The sequence below is a fragment of the Lagopus muta genome, chromosome 2 (genome assembly GCF_023343835.1).
Source record: "Lagopus muta isolate bLagMut1 chromosome 2, bLagMut1 primary, whole genome shotgun sequence".
Taxonomy (NCBI): Eukaryota; Metazoa; Chordata; class Aves; order Galliformes; family Phasianidae; genus Lagopus; species Lagopus muta.
In genome coordinates this window covers 101,726,679-101,753,094 of record NC_064434.1, presented here as the reverse complement: position 1 = coordinate 101,753,094, position 26,416 = coordinate 101,726,679, and the positions used below count along the sequence as shown (strand labels likewise).

General features: G+C 39.3%; 1 protein-coding gene across 7 annotated transcripts in view; it reads left to right on the top strand.

Annotated features, from left to right (window-relative positions):
• Positions 1-26,416, top strand: part of LOC125689132 (WD repeat containing planar cell polarity effector) — a 138,604-nt gene that overhangs the window by 9,180 nt on the left and 103,008 nt on the right. The window contains exon 2 of one of the 7 annotated variants that reach the window (XM_048935963.1): positions 21,708-21,843. The exons of the other annotated variants lie outside the window; for them this stretch is intronic. The gene's annotated coding sequence lies outside the window, so the exon portion shown is untranslated. The remainder of the gene's footprint in view (positions 1-21,707; positions 21,844-26,416) is intronic. 7 annotated transcript variants of the gene reach the window in all.

Sequence of the window (26,416 nt, the reverse complement as noted above, 5' to 3'; positions counted from 1 at the left end):
TCTCTTTTTTTTTTTTGTTGCTCATTTCTATGTTAATGATCCCAACACCTGTTAGTCATTTGGCAGAGATCACACCAACTGTGTAAGCCTCCCATGATGGTCTCTGTGTAGGTGGATCTGATGCACTTGGTGTGATGCACACAGGCCTCTGGAGATTGGAGTGCAGCTCAGGTGTGTTTGCCCTTGCAGGCTTTCTTCACTGACTTGGGGCTGCATTAGTACAGGGGCTTGGTAATAACTACTCTGTTGTAGGTAAAGCTGAGAAACCATGTGAGATCTGTTGTCATCTGACCCATTTTCAGAGGATTTTCTGCTCTCATTTCTTCCAAGTACAGAGCATAGCGTCCACATGAAAGCAAAATAACAGCAGACATGAGGAAAGACTTCAGTATCTTGGCTGTACATTCAGTGAAGTTGAATTTCTGAATTGTTTTGAACAGGAGAATTGCATTCTTGGTGTATGAGAGTCTTCCTAGTTTCACTCCTTTATTAGAACTTGGTACTTTTCTTCATTACACAGACACTTGTACACCTGCATGGCAGTTTGGGTTTCCTGAAGTCAGTACATGGGAGAGGTTGGTTGTTGTCTAGCTTTGTAGCTTGAGTTAATGAGGTGGTACTTCCCATAGTAATAGAGTGGAGGTGGTAGAGGTTTTCACAGACCTCTGGGAGGTGGTAAAGGGAAGGAGGGAAAAGAATGTCCTTTGCAGTGCATTTCTTTGGTTCATTTGATTTTTGGAACGCTATGAAATTGTTTACGTGGTCAGTTTCCAAGGCATATCCATAGCACTGCTGTTCTTGAGGAATTCAAAAGAAGGTTATACCAGCCTGTTTCCATAGCTCAGTAAAACCAGTAGCTTAATGTGCTAGCTGAAAGCGTGTGAGTAATTGAAGTGTTTTCTAAACAAACATCTCAGAACTACTGGTATTATACAATAGCTTCTTCATTCAGTTGCTTCTTGTTTTACAAGGTCTCGTGAAGTGTTGATGTGTTAGGTTAGTTTCCTGTGGAAGATGTATGCAGATTGTATTTCTCTTAAGAATTGAATTATTATCTGCAATATCAATAAAAATACCCAAGGAGTGAAAACCTTACAATGGCTTACAATGTAGAGTTTTTAAAGTTTGTTTTTTGTTTTTTTAAATCCATTTCTTACAGAAGGGAAAGTCTGGGAAGACGTGGAGGAAGTATTTCATGTGAAGTCACAGTAGTTGTACTTTCTAAAGCAGCATTCTGGGCCATTCTGAGAGGAACTGAAAGGCTTGACATAGAGGGGAACCAAAGAGCAAGTCAGCACGTGCCTAGTAGGGATAAGGGATCCGTGGCTGTGGAAGAAATCAGGAGCATCCTGTGCTTGTAATCTGGATGCAAATGATGGAAAAGAAAGCAGCTGCATCACCGTGTGAAGGAAGTTTCGCTGTGAAGCAATCAAACAAAGGGAATTGTGATTCTGGTTAGGTTTATTTTTCCTGGTTTGTTTCTAGAATGATACAACTGTGCTTCATTTCTTTTTTAGGTTTAATTTGCAGTCTGCCTTTAGTTCTTTAGCAGCTATTATGATGGTTCACTAACATACAGATGCTGAAGAAGTTGGATCTTAATTGAAGGAAAGCCTTTTGAATGTCTGGAGTTTCTTGGGGAAAGATGCTACTCTTCCAGTCTGTACTTTTAATATGGACAAAACCGTTTGGACTGGATGATCTTTTAGGTCTTTTCCAACCTTGGTGATTCTATGTATATTCATTTCCTCACAGGTAATCCCATTTATTTACAGTAATAGACCAGATAATGATTTTCAAGTTGCATTCTGTCTCATCTGAAAGACAATAAAGTATTGCTACGAAATGGCCTTTGCCTTTTATAGCTGCCTGACATCCAGGGTCTCCCCTCAGTGTATTAGTCAAGGGAACGAGAAATGCTCTACAGTTAAATTATGGGTTTGAATCTCCAGGTGGTGCTTGAATTCATGGTTGAAGACTGTAGAAATTAATTTTGCTAAAGCAAGAAACAACAGGACATTGAGCTACTGTGCCAGCTTTAGATGTATGCTTCAAAAATTTTTTGCTGCTCAGCATTATTCAGTAATCTTTAACTCAAATTGCAGGAAATATTTGAAATTCCATTCTAACAATATCCAACAGAGAATATTAAAGAAGCATTAAATTTCAAATGCCTGAGGGAAAATGTTCTCTTGCAACACCGTGGGCACTTGGATCTCCATAGTACGTGCAGTATTATAGCCTAATATTATGCTTTACTTGCTCTAAAATGAAAGCCCAATTTTAATTCCATCTCCAAAAACTAGGCGTACTGCAGTGAAAAATAATTTATTTGAATGTTGTTTCTTTTTAAATACATTGCAACTAACCTTAAAGCTTCCTCACATGAAACTGCCACTGTGGCTTTTTGTCATCTTTCATTCAAACTTGCAATGCGCTCTCTAAGACTTGATCCCAGAGCTTTCATTGCTAACTTAGGAGTTGTCAGACCCCAAAGTTACCACAGAGGCTTTTTTTTTTTTTCTCATTCTATGCATTTTTTTCTTCTCATAAGACAAATATTTAGTATTTTATATTGCTTTGGTAAATGTATAGAATTCCAAAACCACACATGAATGCGCTCCTTGGAGACAGGTTGTATGCAAACACCAAATGTTGCTTAATGATAATATCTACACAAGTCTGGAAGAGTTAATTTGACAAACCTGTTAGTGAACTTAATTTTTTTAAAAAAGTTCTAATTACACCTTTATTGTTGTGGGTTTTTTGTGTTTTTTTTTTTAAGTTTAGTTTTAGACCTTATTTGATAGCAAAGCTATTTGCAAAGCAAGTCCTCAGCTCACAAGATTCTTCTGAAAAAGAGGAGAGTAATTCCAAAATGGTTACAGAATCCTTAGCATGTATTCCTTATCCTGGGATTAAGTGTGTCTGTGTTTGGCAGAGCAGCAAAGTGCTGCATTTCTGTTGGAAAGTTTGTTGGTGACTTTTCTTCTTTCTGCTTTTACCGAGGTAGACATGAAGAGTGTCCAGCAACACTCACAGGTCAATATTTTGATTGTTCAGATCTAGGTAGAGTTTCATGCTAAGCAGTTTTATAAATAGTGCTGCCTGTGGAATGGTGGCAGTGTGACTTGCCTGACAAACCAGATGGGAGATGTTTTAAAGACTTAAGAACTGCAGAAAGAATTTGAAAGGACAGAGATCTCCATGTGACTTAAGATGCACGATAAATGCAGTGTAGTACATGCTTTTGTCCTTCATCATGTGGATATCAACTCTGGGTATGCATGTATATAATGTATACATTAGTCTCACAGTACAGTGTAGCTGTGTGAGATATGAATTAGTGAAACTTTGCTGTAAGGCTGACTGCAATACTAGGCTCATGTCTTGGTGAATTAACTTCACTTTGCTGTAATGAAAGTACTGGAATACTGCAGCCTTGCTGTGAGACCCTGTCAGTGCTGGGAGTACCAGTGGCACCTGCTGGCACTCTGTTCATGGGCTCTGACCCTGTTTTGTGGGAGCTGAGGGCTGTGAAGGCTGGTACGCTGCCTTTTTCCATCGTAGCTGCTGTCAGGTGCTTCCAGCCATACTTCTGTGTGGGCAGAGTGAGACCCATTTTGCATTTACCATTGTATAAGGAATGAGGGAGGACTGCCTTCGAATTCACCTCTTAAAAGGCAAGGCCGTCCACCTCGGGGCAATAAAGTCTTATTGCTATCTAGCTTTTCAGTGTAATCACCAAACTCTTCAGGAGTACAGTTTTTGAGAATATTCTGCTTTGGAGGAAAGCTAGGTGGCTCTGTAAATGTCAGGACCATCTTTCCTGACAAATGGAAGGCTTGTAAGAGACTTACTCTTTTTGTGTAATTTCTAAAGCATATGTGGCCTTCAAAATCAGTCATATTATATGGCTTTATCTCCAGTTTTATTGTCAGGAAAACGTTGTGTAGTTGTATTTCTTTGCTAATGGTTTCATTGAGTACATATTAAGTGATTAAATAATCACATGAAGTTAAACAGGGGCAAATGTAACACTTGATGTGTGAATGAAGCTATTTCAAGTTTCTTACCTGAGCTGTGTGTTTCAGTGGGCACTTACCTGTTCATTGTTGCCTGAAGCAAGTGTGATTCAGGAGCTGCAGGAAGGTGCCCACCTCCTTGTGCCTTTATGGTGTCACTTGTCCTCTGAAGCAGAATGGTGAACAGTCTTCCTGCGCCTGAAAGAGTTGCATTCCTTAGTAAATAGAATTACTGTATTCACAGTGAAGCAAAATTCTATGTGATAGAATGTCAGCAAATGAGCTTGGGACAGAATTTAGGTGAAAGCTCAGATTGTTCATTAATGCTGTGTTGGCAGAGTTCCATACGTGTTGGTAGTCTTGTTAACTTCATTGATTTCAGGTGATTACAGAGGTCTCTTCCTCTGGAATTCAGTGTAAGGTTGGTACTGGACAATTCATAACGGTGCCCTTCATGAGGTAAAATGCAAAAGTCAGACTGATAATGAATCAGTAGCCATTTAATTGTAATAAATGCTCAGGCTGTAAGTGGAACTTATTTCTCACGGGGCTGTTTGATTTCAAAATAGCTTGATTGCTTGACGTTTCATCAAAGGGAAATTAAATATTTAGATTGCAGTAAGATCCGTCTGATCTGTCTTCTTTGGCACGTGTCAGTAATGTTTAGCTGTCACCTTCCAGCCTATGTAAGCTGGTGATTCTGCCTTTATTTCCAACTTCATTTTTCAGAAAGTCTCTTCACTGGGATTGAATTGAAGTTATTGTCATGAAAGGAAGTGCACTACTTGGTGAATGGGGCGAGGAAGCAGAAGAGTGAAAGTTCTGCATCTTTTTCTCATGTATATCAAATTTAATCATTCATGGATTAGTATGAAGAAACCTTGGAGACTAATGGAATGAAACCATTCATGGCCTTCTTTTGAAGAAACAAATAGTGATGATGGTAAAATACTGCTGCCTCTCTTAATACATGAAGGTAGTTGAAAAAGAAGTATCACACGGAGGTGTAACAGCAGCCACAACTTTACTTTGAGCAAACCCAACTCCAAGATTTTGGGGAAAAAGAATATATATATATAAGAGAACTCCTAATATTTGATCTGCCAGAAAATACTTTTGTAAAATAAAGACTTCTAAAAAATAGAGAAATCACTTAAGTTTGCTTCCCACAGCTGAAGCAATTTACTTGTTTTGTTTTGCACTGCCACTGCTGAGGAACATGACACTTGCACGTATGAGTTAACTTAATCATTTCTTCTACAGCCAGAGAAATGGAAAGAATACAAATGTTGCAGCTAAACAGATGGATCTGTCAGTGCTCCGGTTGGAGAGAAAATCCTTGCAAATTGCATAGGATGAATGTGTTTTTAACAGTAACTAATTGATCTTTGAACTGCTTAAAAATGACAAATACAATCTTTGTGATGGAAACCATTCTGTAAGATTTACAAATGATAAAAATTTCTTGGGAATACGTGGGTTACAGAGTTACAAGCACCAGGACAAAGACTTTGGCTAGTTGTAAGTGCCCAAGTTCACATGAGGCAGTCAAGATGTGTAAGCGAGGTGTTGCGGTTCTGTTTGATTTTCATGGCTAGTGAGTAGCTGCTATCTTTTTGTGTTTGGTTGGTTGGTGTTTCTCATTTTTGCCAAAATGATTTTTCTTCTGAACAAGAACTTTGCCAGTGTTTGGCCGATGTTAAGGCATCCCTGCATTGCTGTCAGCAGTTATTGCAAGGAATAGGTTGCTTGCACAGTACCATTGTTTCTATTATTTTGCCACTTCCCTTTGTTGTAAATTGGAGTCAAATGAGAAATGAGTTGCTAGGGAGAGTGGATCGAGCTGTGAAATGATTGCTAATTAAAGGATATGCACAATGCAAAGAACGAGCTTGAAAGCCATGAACAAACCACTCGCGATTTTAAAGTTATCTGCTTGATTCCTTCCACTTCAGTTTTTCTTTTTGCGTGATGCTAAGGTAGAAAGTCAGCCTACTTTGAAAGCTCAGATACTGTCTTCAGGGAAGGGAAGAGAAAAAGCATGAACCATTTTGATGGTTGTTGATAATTTGGGGCTGCCAAACCAATGCTATTCACACTGACATCCTGTCTTTTCAGACAATGAAGTAATATATTGGGGTAATTAAAGACAATTGCTTGTAATAGCAGAAAATTGCTGTAATTGTTCTGTTTTCTAGATAACAAAGCAGATTTATGATTTCTGCGACCACATCTGAAGTCTTACTGCTAGAAGTCACAGAGAAACCATAAACAGTCATTACTTCATTATGCAGGGATAACAGTTTAACGGTGTTTTATTTAGAAATCAGGCAGGACGGGTTTCATCCCTGTAGCACCAGATTAATGCCTATTAATCACAGGAGGATCTTCGTTCTAATAAATGTGCCTTATTTTACACGAGGCTATTTTTCAAGCGGACTGAAGGAACTAAGGGGCAGAGATACAGTCTGATGCCCCTCACTCCCTGGTTTTTGAAGCTTGTTCACGTTTTGTCGCGTCTGTTGATTGCAAATCATATGCACGTCTTAAGTGATAATGAAAACCTGGTGACAGTTTCGGAAGTAGAGTTAAAATTAATCTTGGAGTGAGGGAAAAGCAGGCTTCCAACTGGTTCTGCCTTGCCTCGCTTTGTCAGATAACACAAAGCTTACTGGAAAACCTGCTCACCTGTATGCTGTTTCCTTGTGTTCTGGGACATCTACAGCTGCCTGTTAACTCCCCAAAACTGGGAAGGCCTTCACTCTCAGAAGCTGTTTTAAAATCTGTTTTAAAATACATATGGATCTTCCTTTCCATAGTTTCTTTTGAAATCTGGATTGAGTGTGACACAGCCGAGAGGTGGACCGGATTTTAAGTAACCTTGGAAGTTCCAACAAAATGAGCAACTTTTTCTCTACTGTTAGGCTGCTATTCTGTTGGGCTTCTCCTTCATTATTATTACTGAAAGGATTCATTGGTGTAAATAGCAGATATTCTTACAAAGGACATTCATATCTATGCTTGTTGATCTTTGATGCTTTTATCAATTTAAAGATCTCACTTAGTGAAGTTAAATGCACAACAGATTGATAATTAATAGGAATAATACTGACATTGTTCATGCTAATTGTGCCATGGCTAGTTTCTTTGTTATATCACTCATTTCTTTTTTCCCCTACACTGTTGGGAGCTTTGACTGTCTGATTTTGGGGTTTCTTCATAATGTACCCTATTTTTAAAATATTCCTTTAAAAACCTAAATATTCCTTTAAAAACCTAAATATTTTAGGTGCCATCACAAATCTGTTTAAATTTAATTGCAGCTTTTTATTTAAACCATTTTAACCATCTCCAGTTTTGCCTGTTAGCGAGGTCCTTTTTTATCTGCAGAAACTAAAAGTGAAAGACAAGTAAATGGCTCAAGATTAGATGAATAATTATGTTAATGAACATGAAACAGTACCTGAAGAATCTAAAATCAATGATATGGGAGTATTGAGATTGTTTTCTAAATGCTGAAGTTTGAGATCGGCTTAAGGCACGCAGCGTGGTTTGTGAGATGTGAGAGTGCTGCTCTCTGATTTATGCTGTAGCTGATCACGTTTTTAGGGTCTGGGTTTGTTCACCATTTCCCACATACACCTGATCTGTGTGTGTATGTGCATACATGCCATTTGTAGCCTTTTGATCTCGGGGGATGCTGCAGATCTCTGTCCTCATAAAGGAGCAGTGTTTGAAGTGTTAAGCGGTTTTCATTCCTGAGCTTCTGCTCCTGGTGAGGAAGCTGCTTCTCTGACCTCAGCCCTCAGGTTTCCCACTGAGCTTTTGATGCAGGTTTTTGAGGGGGTTAGCAGAAGTTGCCATTCACGGAGCTGAGTCCTTGAGTCTGGGTCTTGATAGTAAGTGACAGTGCAACCAGTGTGGCCATCGCTCAGCTTGTGCTTCTTTTGAGGTTGTGTGAGCACACGTAGGGCCCGCTTGTGAAAGGCACATGGGCAAAGCAGCTGTTCTCTCAGAAGTTTCTTACTAGGGGAAAATATAAATGCAAAAAACACTGGGAATGTTTATCATGGATGTCTGGTGCATTAACATCAATGTTCACTAGAGGGCCCAACTAGCATGTAACTGTTTTCAAAGGAGAAAAATAGTAAGCTGAAGAACTAAGACATTGCAAAAAGTTAGGAGATGGAAGAGCTGACAGAAGCAAACAGGCTCAAAGCAGGGCGGAATGTGGGTAAAGGTGATGGAGTGACAATGCATTCAACCTGAAAATGTAATCAGACAAGCATGTTCTCCTGCTGGAGAAGGGATTTGGCAACTTTGAACTTGAAATCATGTGATTTCTTCCTCCTCCTGGCTAGATTAATAAGGGGAGTGATGTTTTTAATACTGATGTTTTAAGCATATATCATGCTTAACAAACCATTGCATGCTGTGTCAAGTTCTTTATCACTATCAGCTCTGACTAAAAACCATTGCTATCTGTAGTCTAGCCTGCAGGTGACAAGAGATTTGAATCACTGTAATTAGGCACTCATCATACTCCAAAAAGATACAACTATCTTGATGAATCATTACATAAAGCAAAAAAAAAGTTGTGGATTTTTGTTTGTTTTGCTTTGTTTTAACTCCAGCTGCTGCTGGGGAATGTGAGAGCAGAAATGAGCTCCACAAGAGCTGAAGCAGTTTCCTCAACGTGACGGCTGTTGTCCATTTCTCCAGAAGTTAAGAGGTGTCCCTGCTTCAAATCCTGCTGGACACCTTCTGGGGCCTTGCCTGGGTTTTACTCGTCCCACATTTTCATATGTCCCACTTCTCTCTGACTTTGAGAAACACGTTAGAATTCAATATCCACACTTGAAGAAGAGCTATGAAATGAGTTATTGTTTGCCTTTTAGAATGGTAACTCCAGAGCACGCTTTTGTATGAAGAGCAAGTGATGAAAAAGTGGTCTGCCCAGCAAAATCAGGATTGTGGTTGGAGATGCCAGAAATTGGGTATAAGGAACTTTATCCCTCCGGGGAAAGGTATATCCATGCACCCCAAAATGTGTTTTTTCATGGCCACTATTACAGCTGCATTGTATTACTAACTAGGTTTTGTTCTCATTTTCTCCTACATTTTAGAAAAAGTGCAGAAAACATTCCTGAAATCCATTTGGCTGTCACCAAGTAGAGGTGCATTGCAATTTTTACCTTTTATTTCAGGAAGAATGAGTTATTCTTCGTTCTTTCTCACTGAAGATACATTACTTTATCTTATCACTCATCCACGCATCTTTCCTCAGCTTGGCTAACATTCCTTTTGATTATTAAGACATTAAATTGTTCGAAACCGAATCAGCGACTGGCATTTATTGCCCACTTGTATGTTTGCTGTGGCAGTGGATTCTTGTCATAACCTCAAAATGTTTGAATTCAGGATCCTAAAGCCAATTTATCAATACTCCAGTTTTCAAAAGAGGGGTGATAAACATTTGCTTGTTTATCTTAAGCAGTGGCAGTTGAAGCGTAGTAATTCTCTTGGAGAAGGGGCAGTGGGTAACCACAGCGATTATTGAGATTGGAAGGATGAATGGTTTTAAAGAATGTTGTATAATTTTATATTTAAGAAATAATGAACATCCGTGCCATTTTTCTTGTTAACCTCAATGCTTAACAGATGTGAAGCGTACTGAAAAATAGATTTCAAACTATGAAATTTACCTTTGTCGAGGGAGCAAATAGCAGTTCTGTTGGTCATGGAAACTTTAGGCTTTACATCAGATTATCTGCAGTGCTAAAGCATTAGAATGAGCTTAGGTGTTCTAACACTGGTTATTTAACACAGTGTTTTCCCACCTTGAAATTATGAATGGGAGATAGACTTAACACTCAGCTCAGAGTAGCAGTTGTGATTTTCAGGTAGACAGTGGATGTAGTTATATTCAAAACAGTGTTGTTTTCCTTTTTTGATTACTTGGCTGCTGTAAGCAAAAGCTGCTGTGTAAGGGGCAGCGTTTTTCTTTGGTTACCTAAGAGACAACGGATCGTGCAGTCTGCTTTTCTGTTTCCTTGCCTTTATTTTTGGAGTTTGGTGGCCAGTTCCAATGACAGGTAAGGTAGAGATCTCAAAAGCTCCGAATGTGTTTGCAGTGTGAAAATGTAAGACATGGAAATTAGAGTTCCCTCCTCCAGTCTCCTCAATAAAAGGCTGCAACCTGGGCTTAAGGATTTTCCTCTGTTCTGCCCACAAGATCAAGAATTAAATATATACTTACCAATTGCTGAGAAACTGCGGTTCCAGATCAGCCATAGTATGCTGTCTTGTGCTTGGCTGACATCAGAGTTGCATAAAGTGACAGAGGAGAGAATGGAAAAAGAAATTAAAGGGCATGGATAGGAAGATGTGAACAAGCTGAATTGAATGTGTAAAGTATTTGGGAAACGTGTGGGAAATGCAAGGAGCCTAATGTGGAGGTTTGGGAATACAAAGGTGGCACAATGTCAGGCTTATGGATGATGAATGTGTAGAAAATCAAACAAGTTGCGCTGTTTTTAGTTAGTATTGTTTTTAGATTAGAGCCAGTATTGATTGAGGCATCCAAGCACATCAAAAATAAAATTTTTAGCACTGTGTAGTTCATATTGCTATTCTTTCCTTTTTAGTTTGATCGCTCACTTACTCATCACAGGCAATGCTTCTGTGTTTTCTGCTGACAGAAAAATGCTTCCCTGTTCTTACATGTTTATATATTGCTTCATTTAAGGGAAAATGCTGGTGTTGCCTTTAGCACAAACGATGTATGCATTTGCATTTCTGGAACACTTTCAGAGTTTCCCATTTACTTTTATCTTCTCCACAGAATGAGAATCTGTTTTCTAGTTTATCTTTTCTGAAGATCATGATAGATTGTTGATTAAATACTGTAATAAATTAACTTGTCGACTTTTGCCACATTTCATGTTTGTTATATGTCTGCATAACGATGAAGGTTTATAGAAGATGTTAGAAATTAATTCAGGTCGTACATGGTAGAGAACAAAAGGTTTGTGTTTTTTTTAAACTCTTATTTCTAAACGAAATTGCGTGTCTTGTTCTAAAACCAGCTTAGTGTTGTAATTGTTCAGGGCTTTTTTCCAGTGGTTTACCAGGCACCTGACAGTGTGATAGTGAAAGTAATTCGCATCAAGCTGAAAGCTGTACTCATCTTTACTTGCTAAAAACGGGGAAGGAAATAGAAAAGGAGAGAATTTTAAAATCCGGAATTTCAGTTAAAATTACAGGGTTTTTTGGTGTTTGGTTCTTTAGTTTGCTTTAAAACAAAAAAAATCGCTTTCAAAATGCCGTCTTGCAAAGTAGACTCAAAACTTCTGTGTAGTCATGATCTAAGTCTAGATTAATTTGTTATTTGAATTTACTGAATTCGTAAGTTACAGTTCTTTCAACAGAACTGTCTGAGTTGCTCCTCTCCTACGTGTCAGCAGCTTCTTCTGTTTTCTGGCTGCAATAAATAGGAACACTCTGGTTCTTATCTTACTCATCTGTTTTGTTATTCTAACCAGAACTAACGTGGCATGTTTTGGACATGGCAGTGTTTTGAGCTGCAAATATTAGCCTAGCTAAAGATTTTATGTAAGAAACAATCTTGATGATATGCTTAACTCGCCGTGTTCTCGTGAGCTTAAAATGTAGGAGCAAGAAAGTAATGGAGAAAGGCCAAGTGTTTGCATAAGAAGAAAATACCTGTTTTTCACTTTTTCTGTGGCATTCTTCCTTCAGCATTATCCAATGTTGACCCGCTCAAAAGCTCTGCTGCTTCTGTTTGTTTTGAATTGACAGGGAGAAACTTTTCTGTTTCTTTGGGCTTGCCAAAAAAACCTGTGATTGTGGCAAATGAGTTTTGGTGGCTGTTGAAGTGGTTTAGGATAGACTTAGGATCACAGAGGGCACCGTAGCTCCAAGGGATAAATCTGTCACCACCTTCACATTTGTGTTGGGATACGTGTGATGCATAGTCTTTAAAACAGTTGCTTACGTGTCTGCGCAATCCAGAGCAGATCACTCCTCTATAAGAACACGTAAGGGTCGTCTTTGTTTTTGCCAGTGAGGTGGTTATGTTATTCAGTTATCAAGTCTGTTCCTTCTGTAGGCTGCTGGGTGATGCAATGCTCAGGGCTCAGCTGCAGCAGAGTTCCATCTTGAGGACCTTTCAGGCTTCTTTCTTGATGCCTTGTGTAAAGGGAATTGATCTTGAACTTTCTACAAAGCGGTCTTTTCCAGTCGTTGGATCCATACTTTGTGATACAGAATACTGGAGGAAAAAAAAAGACTATTTAAGTGTTGATAAGGGCAGCTGCATTAAATAGCATCTGCTTAGTATCTTAAATAAAACCAAATTCTCAAAAAGCACGTTTGGTGGCTTCCTCAGAGAGATCTGTAGAGATACCTTAGGATAAATGCAGTGGCCTCTCAGAAGAGGAATGGCTGGCGTTTGGAGCTGGAGATGTGGGAGGAGGAGTTGCTCAGCTGAACAACCCAGAGTGCCTTTCGTTGCCTGTGCTGATGCACTGATGTGTTGGCAGAGCCTGGTGCCCGTGGAGCCAGGTGCCTGGTGTTCTTCCTACATTTGCAGTCTTAGAAGCACTGTGGGTTTAGGAAGAGTATTGTAGCAATTGCAATGTTTGGCACAATAGGGTTTTCATTTTAACTAATAAAACTTTTTATTTTAGTGGTTCTCATACATCATGACAACAGTGGGGCAAACCAGTGGCAATGTGGAAACAAACTGCCTTAATCTTTCTCTCAGAATAACTAGGTTACTTATCTTATTAATTATAAGAAATGAATATCAGGTGTTTCCATATATTTTTTGGAGTGAACTCCTGGATTTCATGAGAAGAAAACTAGGCAAATTTTGTTTCTCCTAAGCAATAGACCAACTCCACAAGCCACCTGTTCCTTCTTTTGTCAAGTCTTGGTCTCAGAGCTCAGAAAAAACTATCCAAGGAATTGTTTTCAGGAGTTCAAAGGATCACAAGTGATTAGGAACAAGCAGCAGGCTGTAATTTATTTTCCCCCTCATCAGTTTGTTATATGTGCAATTTGATTTATGCACTGTCCGAATTTAATAGATTCAAAGAGAACTTTTTCTTCTTGGCTTCTGCTAATTGGTAACAAGCTGAAATTCTACCAAAAATCAGACAACATGTTTGTATGACATGTGTGACTTAGTAAAAATTTTATGTGAGGAAAGGTAATGTGCCTTCTCCTTCTATTCTCTGTCTGCCCCACTCTGGCTTCCCCCTTGCCAAACGTTACCTTCCCCTTTGCCCTGGGCATTTTCCACATTCCTTTACCATATAAAGTTGATTATATGCTGCTGAATGCAATTGAAAGGATAGGTCAGGCCTAAGGAAGGAGGAGAATTGCTGTTCCCTCGGAATGAGTTTGGAAGTTTGCCTATTTTCTCAAGGTAATTTCTATGTCTTTTAAAAGCAGCGAGTCATTTTTTCTATGTGTAGTTTTTATCCTGAAGCATTCACCTCTTAAGTCTCATGATTGCCTTTGCCTTCTGAAATTTAAAGACCACTTCTCTCCCAGTGGTGTTTCTTTCCATGTGACCTCTTATTTGGTATTTTTTTCCTTGCTTTCAGACACTTTTTCAAAAATAAGTACTCTTTTGTTTACTTTTTGGACTGGATGTACTATAAACTATCATAAGACCACACCTGAGTGGGCTTCACTGAGTGGTCTTCAGCGCTTCAGTGCTGAAGTGTTCATGAGGTGGGCTGAGAATTCAGCCTGTCTCTTTTGGAAGTGTGGTGTTCTAGATGAGTGCAACAGAGTTGGAGAAGAAATGGAAAATTCACACAGGTGGCTTTACCATAAAGTGGCATCTGGCTCTTCTGTTTGTTTCAAGTCTAAATATGTAATTAAACACGAACAAAATTGGTTTTGCACTGTTATTGTCATTCTGTTAGTAGTTGTCTTTAATGTAAGGGATGTCTTAGCAGAGACTGAAGAACTTGGTGTGTATAGGAGTTTATGGCACTCCACTTAGCGCCTGCAGAGCTGCTTTTAAGGTGAGATGAGTCTGGAATCAATACAGAGACTCCAAAAGAGTGGGGGAGGTGTACCGTTGCTAAAGAATGATGTTTCAAAACAGTTTAATTACTTTTCTTCTTCTGATACCAAATACCTGCTTCATCAAAGGCTGAAAGAATGCTTTCATACTAGTTTGTGTTTCAAGTGATAGTGGTTATTATTGATGTTTTACCCGTTGCACGGCCCAAATTAGAATTACAACAAGCAACATCTTTTCAGGCTATGCTGCCAACATAGGACCTTTTTTTTTTTTTTGTCTAGGAAATTAGCTTTCTCTTTTAGTGTTCAGTGACATCCATTTATGGTTACCTCTGAACAGGTGATTTATGAATTTGGGAGCAGAATACAGAACTTGTTCTCTCTTGGTTTCTACGTCATTTTTGTAAAATATGGTAGCATCCAAACTTGCTATTGGTGACCTCTTAGGAGTAAAAGTGATGGTATGGTTTCCATTTTGAACGTCTTAAGCAGAGCAAGTAAGCAAACAAAACCTACACTAATAGTAGGCAAACTAAAATGACTCCCAGTAAGAGCCTGCTCAGTAGGCTATCCTGTGGAAGCACATAAATGCATGAGAACATTCAATGCATGTTAAGAATTGAAAATCCATAGAAAATATTACAAGTTTCAAAAGTAAAATGGTAAGAAGTACCAATACAGTTTTTTAAAATGGCATGAGGAAACTCCAAAAGCCAGAGGACTGCGCAGTCCTTCATGTAATGGACATTTTCTCTGTTTTCCAACATTTTAATTCTAAACGTTCGTATGTCCTGTTAGGATTATTTTGAGAACAAATAAGCAATGTTATTCCTCATTTTTGATGGCTCAGACGGGCTGTGAGCAACCTGAGGTAGCTGTAGATGCTCCTCTTCATTACAGAGGATTTGGACTAGATGACTTTTAAAGGTTCCTTCCAACTCGAACCATTCTATGATTGTGTTCTTGTTTTTATTTTTGTTCTTGTTTTCCCCCATTATTGAAGTCCTGTATTTCATGTGGCCCCTCTGTCACTATTGTGAAAGAACATCCATGATAAGTTTTGGCGAATTTTGGAAAGTTGTGGTAGGAGTAGACCTCACTGTCCCTGGGTTAAGAGCCACTGTTTATTGCAAGGCCATCAATTGCAAGGTCTGCTTTGTGACGTTGCTCACTAAGTGCAGTCTTAACTCTTTGTCCTGGCAGTGCCAAAACAACACGGCAGTCTTTGTTCTTCTAATTTTAAAACATGAGGGATCTTTGCAGCAGTTGTGCTGTTTTCCTCCAAAGCAAGATTTGAGGGACTTTCTCAATCTGCTGATCCTTATTCTGTCGCTCCGTTCCACCCGTGCTTAGTAAGAAAAGGGAGGAGTTGAGCCTTATGTTCAGCTTGAAAAAGAGACGTTTGCGTTTACAGTGTGTGCTTATTGGCATGAGACAACATCTTGAAAGTTCCTGTATCTGCATATTTGCTGGCATATATACCAAGTTTCTTAAAAAAGAAAAAAAAAAAAGGTAACATTTCTGTATGAAGTTTCTTTCACTTAAATTAAATTTCAGCGATATCAGCATTCTTGCTCTTGAATTCACGATGTCAGTGTTAATATTAATGTAATTAATATCAATGGATGCTGAATATTGATAGTACTGAAACCCATTCTGAAGACATCTTTGGTGTTGTGAAAGATTCTATTAAAATTGCATAAGGGTCAGTCTTTTGCTTAATTGTGTGTTGAGAAAGAAAGCCTCAGAAGAACTTCCTATTGCCTGGCCAACTAAGACAGTTTGGGATTAGTTTAATTGTTGTATGTTTGTTAGTGGTACTTGCAGTACAGCTGCACTGCTATAGCAATATCAATTTTAATCTTTTCCTCTCTCTACTCTTGTTGGGCAAATAATTATCTTAGGAGATTTGAAAATGGGAACTTCTCCACAAAACTGTGTTTTACATAAATATAAAAGCATGCATATGTTTAAAAGCAAGAGATTTATATCACTTGGTCTCCATATAAAAGCTGATTTATGAGACGCATATCAAGAACTGAACAGTATAAATGAGTGCTTTGAGGCTTATACTGAAAACAAGCAAAAATGTGCAGCCTACCTCTTTTGCCTATGAGAGGGTCAACGTTGGGATCCGTGATCCCTTTGATCTTTACATAAAACAGATGAAAATGCATAAATTGCTTCTAATCAGGGATGAATTAAAGGAAAATAGCCTCCCGGAGGACAAAGCACCCCAGGCACCCATCAGCAGCCTTCCCAAATGACAGACCTGGAGGAGACTTCAAAGCTGCAAACACAACCAGTGCCAGTGAAATCCACCAAGAATCTACATGCTGTTTAAAAAAATTACTATTTTCACAGTTTACAAGTGCCCAGAACTCTTCTCTTCCAGAAAAAAAAGTGACAGAAGCCTGCAACAAGGACTTACTTTTTAAGCTGCTATATATTCTTATTCTTTTAGAAGAGTTGATAAAGGCAAGACATGCTTGTTTAATTTTGTGCAAAAATGTGTTCAGGCATGACATGCATTGGTAATTTTAGTGTCAGGTATGGTTTACTCGATTGAGTGGCGTGGTATTTTGAAGCTGAAGCCTGTTTTTAGTGGAGGCGGATCAGACATTTATTGTAATTGCTTCCTTGGTTGTCATCCGTGTTTGTCACAAGGAGCACAAGCACAGTTAACATTCCTCAAGCTGCAGAAAAGGAAAGTGTAATGAAAAGTAAGACTTGATTTTGGAGATGAGGAAAGACTTGAGGCATGAGACTTATTAGAAAGTAGTCTTTGTGGGGGGGGGAAAATTACCTTTTTCCTCAAGCTAAATCAGGGTTCAGATCCTTGCTAGCTCGTGTAACCTACTATATATTGGGTAAACGTTAATGCCAGTGTTATTACTTTCACTTTCAAGGGAAAGTTAACTTAAGCATAAAAAATCTGCTTTTTAGTTTGCATTGTTTGCGAAAAGAACACTAACACTGCTTTTTGCTTTTTAGAGGATAAAGAAGAAACAAAAAGGAATACTAAAATGCAGTTTTTAATAATGACTGTTGCAATCCCTTTGGAATATGTACTCTGTTAGGAAGGATTTCACCTGCCAACTGCAGGCTTTGCCCAGGTGTTGTACAGCATAATGTTTATTTCCAAGCCCACGTATACATGAAAATCACTGAGGTACATATAAGCAACAAATGACATGCCCAAATGTATAAGTAAATACATATGAAATTGTTCAGTGGACTGAGCGATTTGCTGTAGGTGAGGTCAGAAGGGTTGCCTGACTGTTGTAAGAGCTCAGCTGCCTATGATTTAATTGCAGTAACTGAAGTATGCGTTATGTGTTTGTCATGGATTGTTACTTTTTTGAAGAAGAAAGTAAAAGTATTTTCCCTGTCTGTCTGGAGGTAAGGGTAGGAAAAATTGCTGAGTGCTTTCTTCGGAATGTTTTCCCCATGTTCTGATGTCACTGATACCTGCGTTCTTTGGAGCAGAAATATTAAATTAGGTTTTGGAAGAGTGGACTTTGCCTTACATTTTGTGAGTCTTTCCAAAGCATGTGTCCTTATTGAATACACTTGTCTCACTTCTGGGGCTGCTGACTAGGCTGCACTTGAGCCTTCCTCACACAGAGAGTGAATGGAGATTCACGCATTCAAGGGACTCAGATGAACTTTCTTCATAAAGGCTGCTCCTGGCTAATCCTATCTGTAGGCTCTAAGTCAGAGCAGAAATTGTTTTGTTCTGTCAGGTGGGATGAGAGTGGAAGGAGAGGAAGCTGAAATCTGAAACTGATGAAAAATAAAATGTTTTGGATAAAACTCATGGTTTGCCTAGCAGCAAAACTTGAGCAAATACTGAGTCATACTTCACCAGAATACAAAACCTAAGTACAAAGCCAGCTCTCTTGTTCAGTTCTCTTTGCTGAGAGCCTAGAATCACAGGTACTATCGGATACCACTGGGCAGCACAAGTTTTGCATGCATTTTATTTTAAGAAATAAAGGAGCTTGGGTTCTCAAATCCACTTTCTAGTTGCAAGAAAATTCGGCTGTCTACTTTGTATTTGATAGCTCTGCTTGGAAAGGAAAGAAGGTGTATGACCATCTGCTTTAAACAATCACCAGCATCTGACTCATCAAGCTTTTAATACCTTCAGACTTCTCTGGAGGTGGGACTATGCATTAATCAACCAGACAGAATACCAAGTTCTGTGCTTTCTAAACAAGGCCTTACAGGGCCATGATGTGCCTCAGGGTTCTGATTCACAGTCCTGTACAGTTTACCTTGCAATGGCAGTTCTGGTTATGCTCTTCCTCTGTTTCAGGAACAATTCAGTTGCTTATGTAGCAGCTCCTGCATTGCCAGAAATCACAGGTTGGCAAATTAAGGAATATTGAGGTTGGTGCTAGCTGTACCTTGCATCAGTTCAGAACTGTGAAACTCTTGTTTCACAAGTTGTCGAGCCATCTTATAGCAGGGTAAGTTTACCTTGAACCAAGAAAAAGAGGATTAGATGGACAGCTGGAATGAGAGCTACTGTACCTGTCCTGTGATGAATTGCCTGGTCAAGCATGAACTCCAGAGCAGTTGTAGACTTTGTCTTTTCCCTCATTCTTTCAGTGACCATATTCAAAAGTAAAGTGAGTAAAGGAAAAACAGTTTCATTCTGGTGCGATGCCATGCTATCTTAGCTGGCCAGCTTGGCAAGTTCACTACCTAGGTCTTATCTCCAGCAGCAAAAATGCTTTTAGAAGGGAGATCTTTTTTAATAAGGTTCTTCTGTTTGAATGGAAATTTGTGTTTGTATAAACAGAGGATGTTTCTGCTCAAGAGGGCAACACCATTCAAAGGAACCTGGACAAACTTGAAAAGTTGGGACCACAAGAACCTAATGAGATCCAGCAAGGCCAAATGCAAGGTGTTGTGCTCGGGTCATGGCAATTCCCATATTTGTATGGACTGAGATAAGAACTCATTGAGAGCGGCAGTATAGAGAAGGACTTGAGAGTTTGGTGAACATAAAAGCTGGACACGAGCCAGCACTGTGCGCCTGCAGCCCAGAAGGCCACCAATATCTTGGGCTGCATCAAAAAAGGGGTGGCCAACAGGTTGAGGGAAAGGATTGTGCCCCTCTGATCTGCCCTCATCTGGAGTACTGCGTCCAGATCTGGAGCCCACAGCACAAGAAAGATGCAGAGCTGTTAGAGCTGGTCCAGAGAAGGGCTATGAAGGTGCTCAGAGGATTGGAGCACCTCTGCTGTGAAAAAAAGGCTGAGGGAGCTGGGCTTGCTCAGCTTGGAGAAGAGAAGGCTCCATCGTGACATTGCAGCCTTTCAGTACTTGAGGGAGAGCTTGTAAGTAGTAGGGAGACAACTTGTTACACAAGCTGATTAGGATAAGACAAGGGGGGATTCAGATTAGACAGGAATTTTTTTACTCAGTGGTTGAGACACTGAAACAGGCTGCTCAGGGAAGCTGTGGATGCCCCATCTCTGGAGGCATTCAAAGCCAGGTTGGATAGGGGTTTGTCTAGTTGTTGTCAACCCTGCCTGCAGCAGGGGGTTGGAACTAGATGATCTTTAAGATCTCTTCCAAAGCAAGCCATTCTATGGTTCAATGACTATGAGAATAATGTGTGTAAGTAGGTTCAGCTTGTGAAGAACATCTCACTGTGAGATGACTGTAGTTGTACCAGCTTCTGCTGCTTATACAAACAAGTTGAATTGTCCCAGATTGTTGTCTGGTATATTAATGTAAACTGTGACTGTTTTTTATTTATATGCGAGGTTGTAGTTTGTTGTTCAGAAGCTCTTACCACAACACCTGTAGTATTGCAGCACAGAGAAATGGGTAACGAATGAAAAGAACAAGGACAGATGTCTCAGGGAAAATAATTTCTGCCCTGTTATAGCTTTTAGTTAACAAATATAGGTTTGCTTGGTGTCACTGCTTGTTCTCAACACCTGCTGTTCTGCTAGGAAGAAAAAACTGAACTGTCCACATTGTATTCTAAGGTATTCTCACCTTTTGTAACAATTTTGTCCAGCTGTCACCAATCTAAAACACTTTGTACATGTCAGTGGTTCATGTTACCTCTTTCATAAGGGTGCTGTTTCAAGAAGCATCTTTTTGGTGGCCTCGCCAGCTGACAAAGCTTTTATTTTACGCTTGCATCACTACCATAATTGCACAGGTAAATTATTTGTAGGGATACTTGATGAGCTGGTTCGGGGAATTGAATTGCTTTTAAATCAAACATTTTCCTTACCTAGACATATAAATGGTTGTGCCAGCACAAATGAAGTTCTTTGTATCTTTAAAAGCTCTGTTCTCAGGACCTTTGATGCTGGGAATCTGAGTGTACCAGTACAGTTGTTTGTGATCAGTTTTGTATTGTCTCATAGTGAACAATGTAATATTGTTTTTCTTAAGGGTGAAAAAGCTTTGGTATTTAAAGAACATATTAGGGTACAAGGTATTCCAACCTCTATCCATAAAGAGGCTCTATTAGGAATCTGTTCTGGAATTTTGGGGATGCCCCTGCTAAACCTCATTACTACCAGCATCACCTTTTAAAAGTAATGTTAGCAGTTCCTTTCTGCTCTCTGTATACACAACACATCCTGATTCCCAGCTCTCATGAAGCTGTAATGCTAGAAATTTTTGGCAGGCAGTTTGCAAAGAGTATGTGAACTGTGACTGCACAGAAGACTTAAGAAAACTGGTATTTTCATCATATTGGTAACTCAAGGAGATATGGATCCACTAAACCAATAGGTTTTAAGACACAATGCCATGGAATCCTTTGTAAAAGAATGGGATAAAGTGCTGATGTTTTTGATAAAATTTTCCTTTGAGATTTTGCCTTTATTTGTATTTAACAAATTAACATTTCTATAGCTAATAATTTAAAAAGGAAGTGTATTTGGAAATTAATTATATAAATGCTTGCAGGAGGTAAACAAGAGATTAGAAGGTAGAAGAGCAAAATAGAGAAATTGGAATAGGTGTGTGAGGAGGAACACAGGAGATGGAATAGAGATATTAACTGTTTAGATTGGGAAAGGTAGGTGGGATTGATGGGATGGAAACTTCTTCAGTGTTATAAGAAGGGCAGGGGATTTCTGAGCTGTTGATACATTGAAGGAGAAATCTTTCTACTGTGACTTGGGTTGCTGTAATGACCATGTAGGTAAACAAAGATTTGAAGGTAGAGGCCATCTCTGTGCTTTGTTTCATTAGCACTAAGCATTCCTAAACACACCTGTCACCAAAACAGTACATGAGAAGCATCAGCTGTGCCAGCAATGGAGACAAGGTACCTACTGGGCATTGGAGATGCTCATTTGGGCCCTTGTTCTACTTCCAGCTTTTGAAATGATGTTAGACTCGAGCAAAATGGGAAGGTTATTCTGATCCCTGCAGCTCTGGTGTGTGTTGGACTCAGCCCTTATGGAAATAGCATGGTATTTTTAATTTGAAATGCAGGCATTTGAGAAGCATGGTGCACAGTCCTTGACCAGCACTAAGAACTGGGAGGCTTGAAACATCAGAAGTAAAAAATGGCACTTTTGTGGGCTTTACTTATTAAAACTGATTCTTTTATTTTTTACTGAGCAGTTACAAAAACCAAAGTGGTCAACATTTGAAGTTGTTTAAAAGAAAAAGTCCAGCAAAGTTTTAAGCAACCGAGCCACTTTTGCTGAGATGTTACCTCACTGTGCACCTCCAGAAAAGGAAAGGCAGCCCAGGGAAGGTACGTGTATTTCAGCTCACACGGATGGAGATTTGTGAAGTAACTGAAACTTCAAGTAAACATAAAATTAGTAACGTGGTTTGACATTTGTAAACAGCAGGACTACCAGCCTGCCTGTAACAATAAATGGCAAGCTTGGGCACCAGGTGATGCATTTTTCTGACATGATAGCACCCACCTTTAATCTTTTAAGTAAACATTTTTTCAAGCCATGAATTTTTACAGGATATTTAATTTCTTTGAAAACAATGTAAAGTACATATAGTTGAAGTTCCTCTTATCCAAACAGCTTACATCTGCTTTACAGACAATTATATTGACTTCAATCACATACCAGGTCTTCCCACAGTGGATGAATGTTTCTTTTACATGAAAACCAACTGGAAATTAAAATAAGAATATACTTGCAGAGGTCGTGTGTAGGCAGTTCAGTTATAAACGCAAACTGGTAGAAAAGCAGATGAATCGTGTTTGAAGAGAAAATGTGCTCTCTTTTAAAATTCCACTTTTCATCAGCCCTCGGTGATTGAGAGGAACGCAGTTGAAGGCAGTGTAAGGATGGAGAATCGGTGTTTGGAGCACTAGGTGGTGCCGTTGTGTAAAGTTGTATCCCGGTACGTTTCTGATAGCAGTGAAGGTGAACGCAGCGTTTGGAAAACTCGTGAGAGATGTGGACTGACAAATTAACAGTGTGAAATGAAAGGTTTGTGATGTGGGATGAATGATTTCGTAACGCGCAGATGGAGCAGGAATATCTTGGGAAAGAAAACTCTGTGATAAATGGTATTATTTTGACTCGAAGTTGCCCAGAAAGTATTTGCTTTTTTTTTTCTTGTTATTTTTATCTTTTCCTTCTTTCCCAAAAAGGAATAGAGAACCTGACTCACAGTGTGTGAATCTAGGAGCCATCCCCTAGCAGCTTTATACTGTGGATGTATCGAAACAAGCTTCCCTCGTGTTACTTCAAATACACCCTAAACTGCCTTAGGATTAAGGCAATCATCTGTAATACAATACCTGTGGCTCATTGTTGATTGGCTCAAAACATGAAATACAGCTTTTTTTTTTTTTTTTTTTTTTTTTTTTTTTTTTTTTTTGGAACAGTCACTGTTTCCTTTGGTGTCTGCCTTCACCAAAATTCTGCATTCCTTGTCTAATCCTGAGATATTAAAATAATTAAGTAGGATAGTCACAGTTTCACTTAATTAAGCATAATTGAGGTTTGGGATACTTTGATATTAAAATTTAAAAAAGAAAGCATAAAAAATGGCTTTGCTGCGTGTATGCAGCATTACTTCTATATATTGCTGCCTGTTTTAAACAGTAAACGGGGAGCTTGCTTGCCTAAGGACAGTTAGACTGACCTGCTAACAACTTGTTTAGCCTGCTAGTCTTTATCAGGGAGTGTGTGCAACTCTGTTTATCGGGCCTATGTGAAGAGCTAGCTCTCTAACCAAAGTAATCATTATAATTGTAAAGATGTGCATATTTGATGACATCAGTGTTTATTCTTTTGGGAAAAGCGGTTGGTAGAAAATCATAGTTCTGCAAGAGCCATTCAGATGTTTTTGCTGTATGTAAATGATATATTATTAATTGATGAGGGAAATGCATTTATTCAGCAAATGGTACAGAATTGTTCCTATTGAGTCACATAAAATACGATTTCACATACTTTATTACTTAAATATGAGGTCTAATAATAAATTACGTGACCTAGAAAAACACCGAAGGGTTGGCATCAACTTTTAAATTACTTCTTTCCTTCTGACCAAGAACCTTGTTCCGTAATAATATCTTACACACAGAGTTGCTTTATTATAGATGTTGCATGTACTTTAACTGCTGTGCAAAGCACCTCTCCCATGTAATTACACAAACATATTCTTAATTAATATGACTTGTGTTAGCGTGATCGAGCAATGGAATATTTTTTAGGTGTGTTTTGCAATTCTAAAAGAAGGCTGACAAATGAGGAACGTGGTTACTAAATATCACTGATCTCATGCAGAAATCCTTGTACAGGATGAAGGCCAGGACACTTACACAGACTTCACTGCAATTAATTGCCTTAAAATACCCTCGAACATCTGCTGATGCCGGAATGGCAGTATCCTGATCCTTAAGAATCTGTATGGAAAAGTATTGTTGGATATGAGGAGCACTCGGGGGAGCTGGAATAGTTTGCTTACTTCATGTGGAGCTTGACTATATCAAATTGAAATACCTCTACATATCTTCAGTGCACTAATGGTTTTTTGTGTTTCCTACTTCTGTGATTTAATCACAGGGTATACTGAAGATAGAGCTTATGCAGTATTATGCTGCTCCATTCCATAGATTGAGTCAGTTGCTTTTTAAAACATTTATGCATTTTTCTGTATGCCAATGCTTGGAATCCTTGCAGGAATTTTAGCTAGGAAATGGACGTGGCTCCTCTCCCTATGTCCATTAATTCTGTTCCATTTTGAACTGCAGCAAGGCAGCACAGAGTATATATCATGATCATGGTAATCATTAATGCAAATAAGATTGTGCACGTGCATGTGTAGTCATGTAGGGAGCTGGTTTTGGCTCTGTGATTTCATAAAGCTTTTGAAGTTGTGGCCGTGCAGCTAATGAAGGAGGAGGAGTGGGTAGATAAATAGAGTAGTTACTTCCCCAGGATATTTAGCTGAAGCAGCTGGATTTGGTAGAGTGCCACTTTGAAGGGTAGATCAGCTGGCTGCATATAGGGAAGCTGGGTAATGATGCACAACTTGCTGACCAGTGGTAGAAGCAAGAATGCAGCAAGACATAGGCTGCTATCCATCTCCAAACTCACAGCAGAGCTGCCACAGTGTCTAGATAGGGGTGTCCTTGCCAGTGCCAGTAGGCATTTTGCCATCACTACCTGGAAGCTCGTTATGCTCACTTGATACCGGTCGGTTGCAAACTAGTTGAATATTGAGAAATCATCTGTTGGGACTGTTGGAAATGTCTGATGCTTTTAGGGAGGAGGTTGCTATGAAGTGCAGCAGTTTCATAAATAGAGTGTTCATCCTCTCTCTCCCATTGCCCAATGTAAACAGAAATGTTTGTGGGAAAGAATGCCTTATAGGATGGTACAATAGCTCTGTGTCACACAGACTTGAGCCCTCCAAGCTGCTTCTGCCAAACGTATCAATTAGGAGAGTTGCTCAGGGAAGAGCAGATGACACAACTTAGTCACTACAAATAAAACCCCTGCACGGTGTCTTGATCGAGTATGTTATCCAAGGCAAGTTCAGAACACTACTGGATGAACCAAGAAGAGATGGCAGTGCTGCTGTTTGCCAGGATGGTGTCTTTTAGGGGATGCAGCAGTCAAAAGGGGACACTATTCCCTAATGGTTTGGAAGGATTTGCTGGACCTGCAGGAGGCATGCTGAAGTCACACTTTATCTTTGCCTTTTATTTTCTCATGATCTGTATGAGTGAGGAAGACGTTGTTGCTGCAAAGGCTGTTTCTCAGTGTACTGAAAAGAGACGTGTCTGGTGACCTTTCAGTGCTTTAAAGAGAGAGGTTTCAGCATGTCAGCAAAGTCCTGGAGCTGTGGAGAACGTACAGGTATGGGAATGAGACCTGCTCAGCTGTGAAGCGGTGCAGCGAGGGATGAAATGTGCCAAACAGCTTGAAGAATGGGTAGGAATGTGTCTGAGTAAAGCCAGGAAACCAACAAACATCCTTTATAAAATTCTTCCTTTTCCAATAAAGATTATTTGAGGTGACATAAAACATCAAAAATTCAGTACAATTAGAGTCTGAGAACATCACTTTGGGGAGGTCAGCTTAGCTGCCCTATCTGCTTGAATGTCTTTTTTTAGACAAGTCCTGTGTTCTGGTGATTGCCCTTCCTCCCAGATGTATGGCTCCACTAGAGCCACACTCATTTGGCAGAGTTTTCCCATGACTGCTCAATAATAGTACAGAGGGAAACCCACAGAGAATTAATCCAGTCATGGTTGTGCTAATTTGCAAAGAAGTTAGTGAAAATAAGGGGAGTTTGTAATAAATGCAATATAAAACCTGTTTACATGGCTGATTCTTCTCCCTACCCCCGTCAGCCTAGCCTTACCTCATTCCAGATTCTTGAGTTCTAGCTGAAAGCATTTCTGTGAAGAATGCTACCAGGAAAATTCCCTTTTTTTTATCTTGGCTATGAAAGACTTGTATGAAAAACCTTTCAGTGGAAAGAGAGAATCAGCCTAAATGTGTTGCTACTGAAAAAAGATGGGTTTACAGGCAGTAATTTGGTGTTCTTAAGCGGGCTATGCATTTAATCTTTGATCTGCAAATGATTTTAAAAGTCTGCACATAAGGCAAAAGAAGTTTTTGAGTCAGAAGAAGAATTTTGACTCATAAGAAGTCAGAACGCACCCTCTTCAGCTCTAGGTATAACCAGAAGGATTGCGGTCTATTTGGAGGGATTTTTCATGACAATGATTTCACTGCACAATTTCAGGGGGCTTCTTCTATATTCATTTAGCTGGCATGATATTTTCAGAGAGAACAAGTTGGTTTTTCAGTACTGTGTTCAGGGATGAAGTGGAC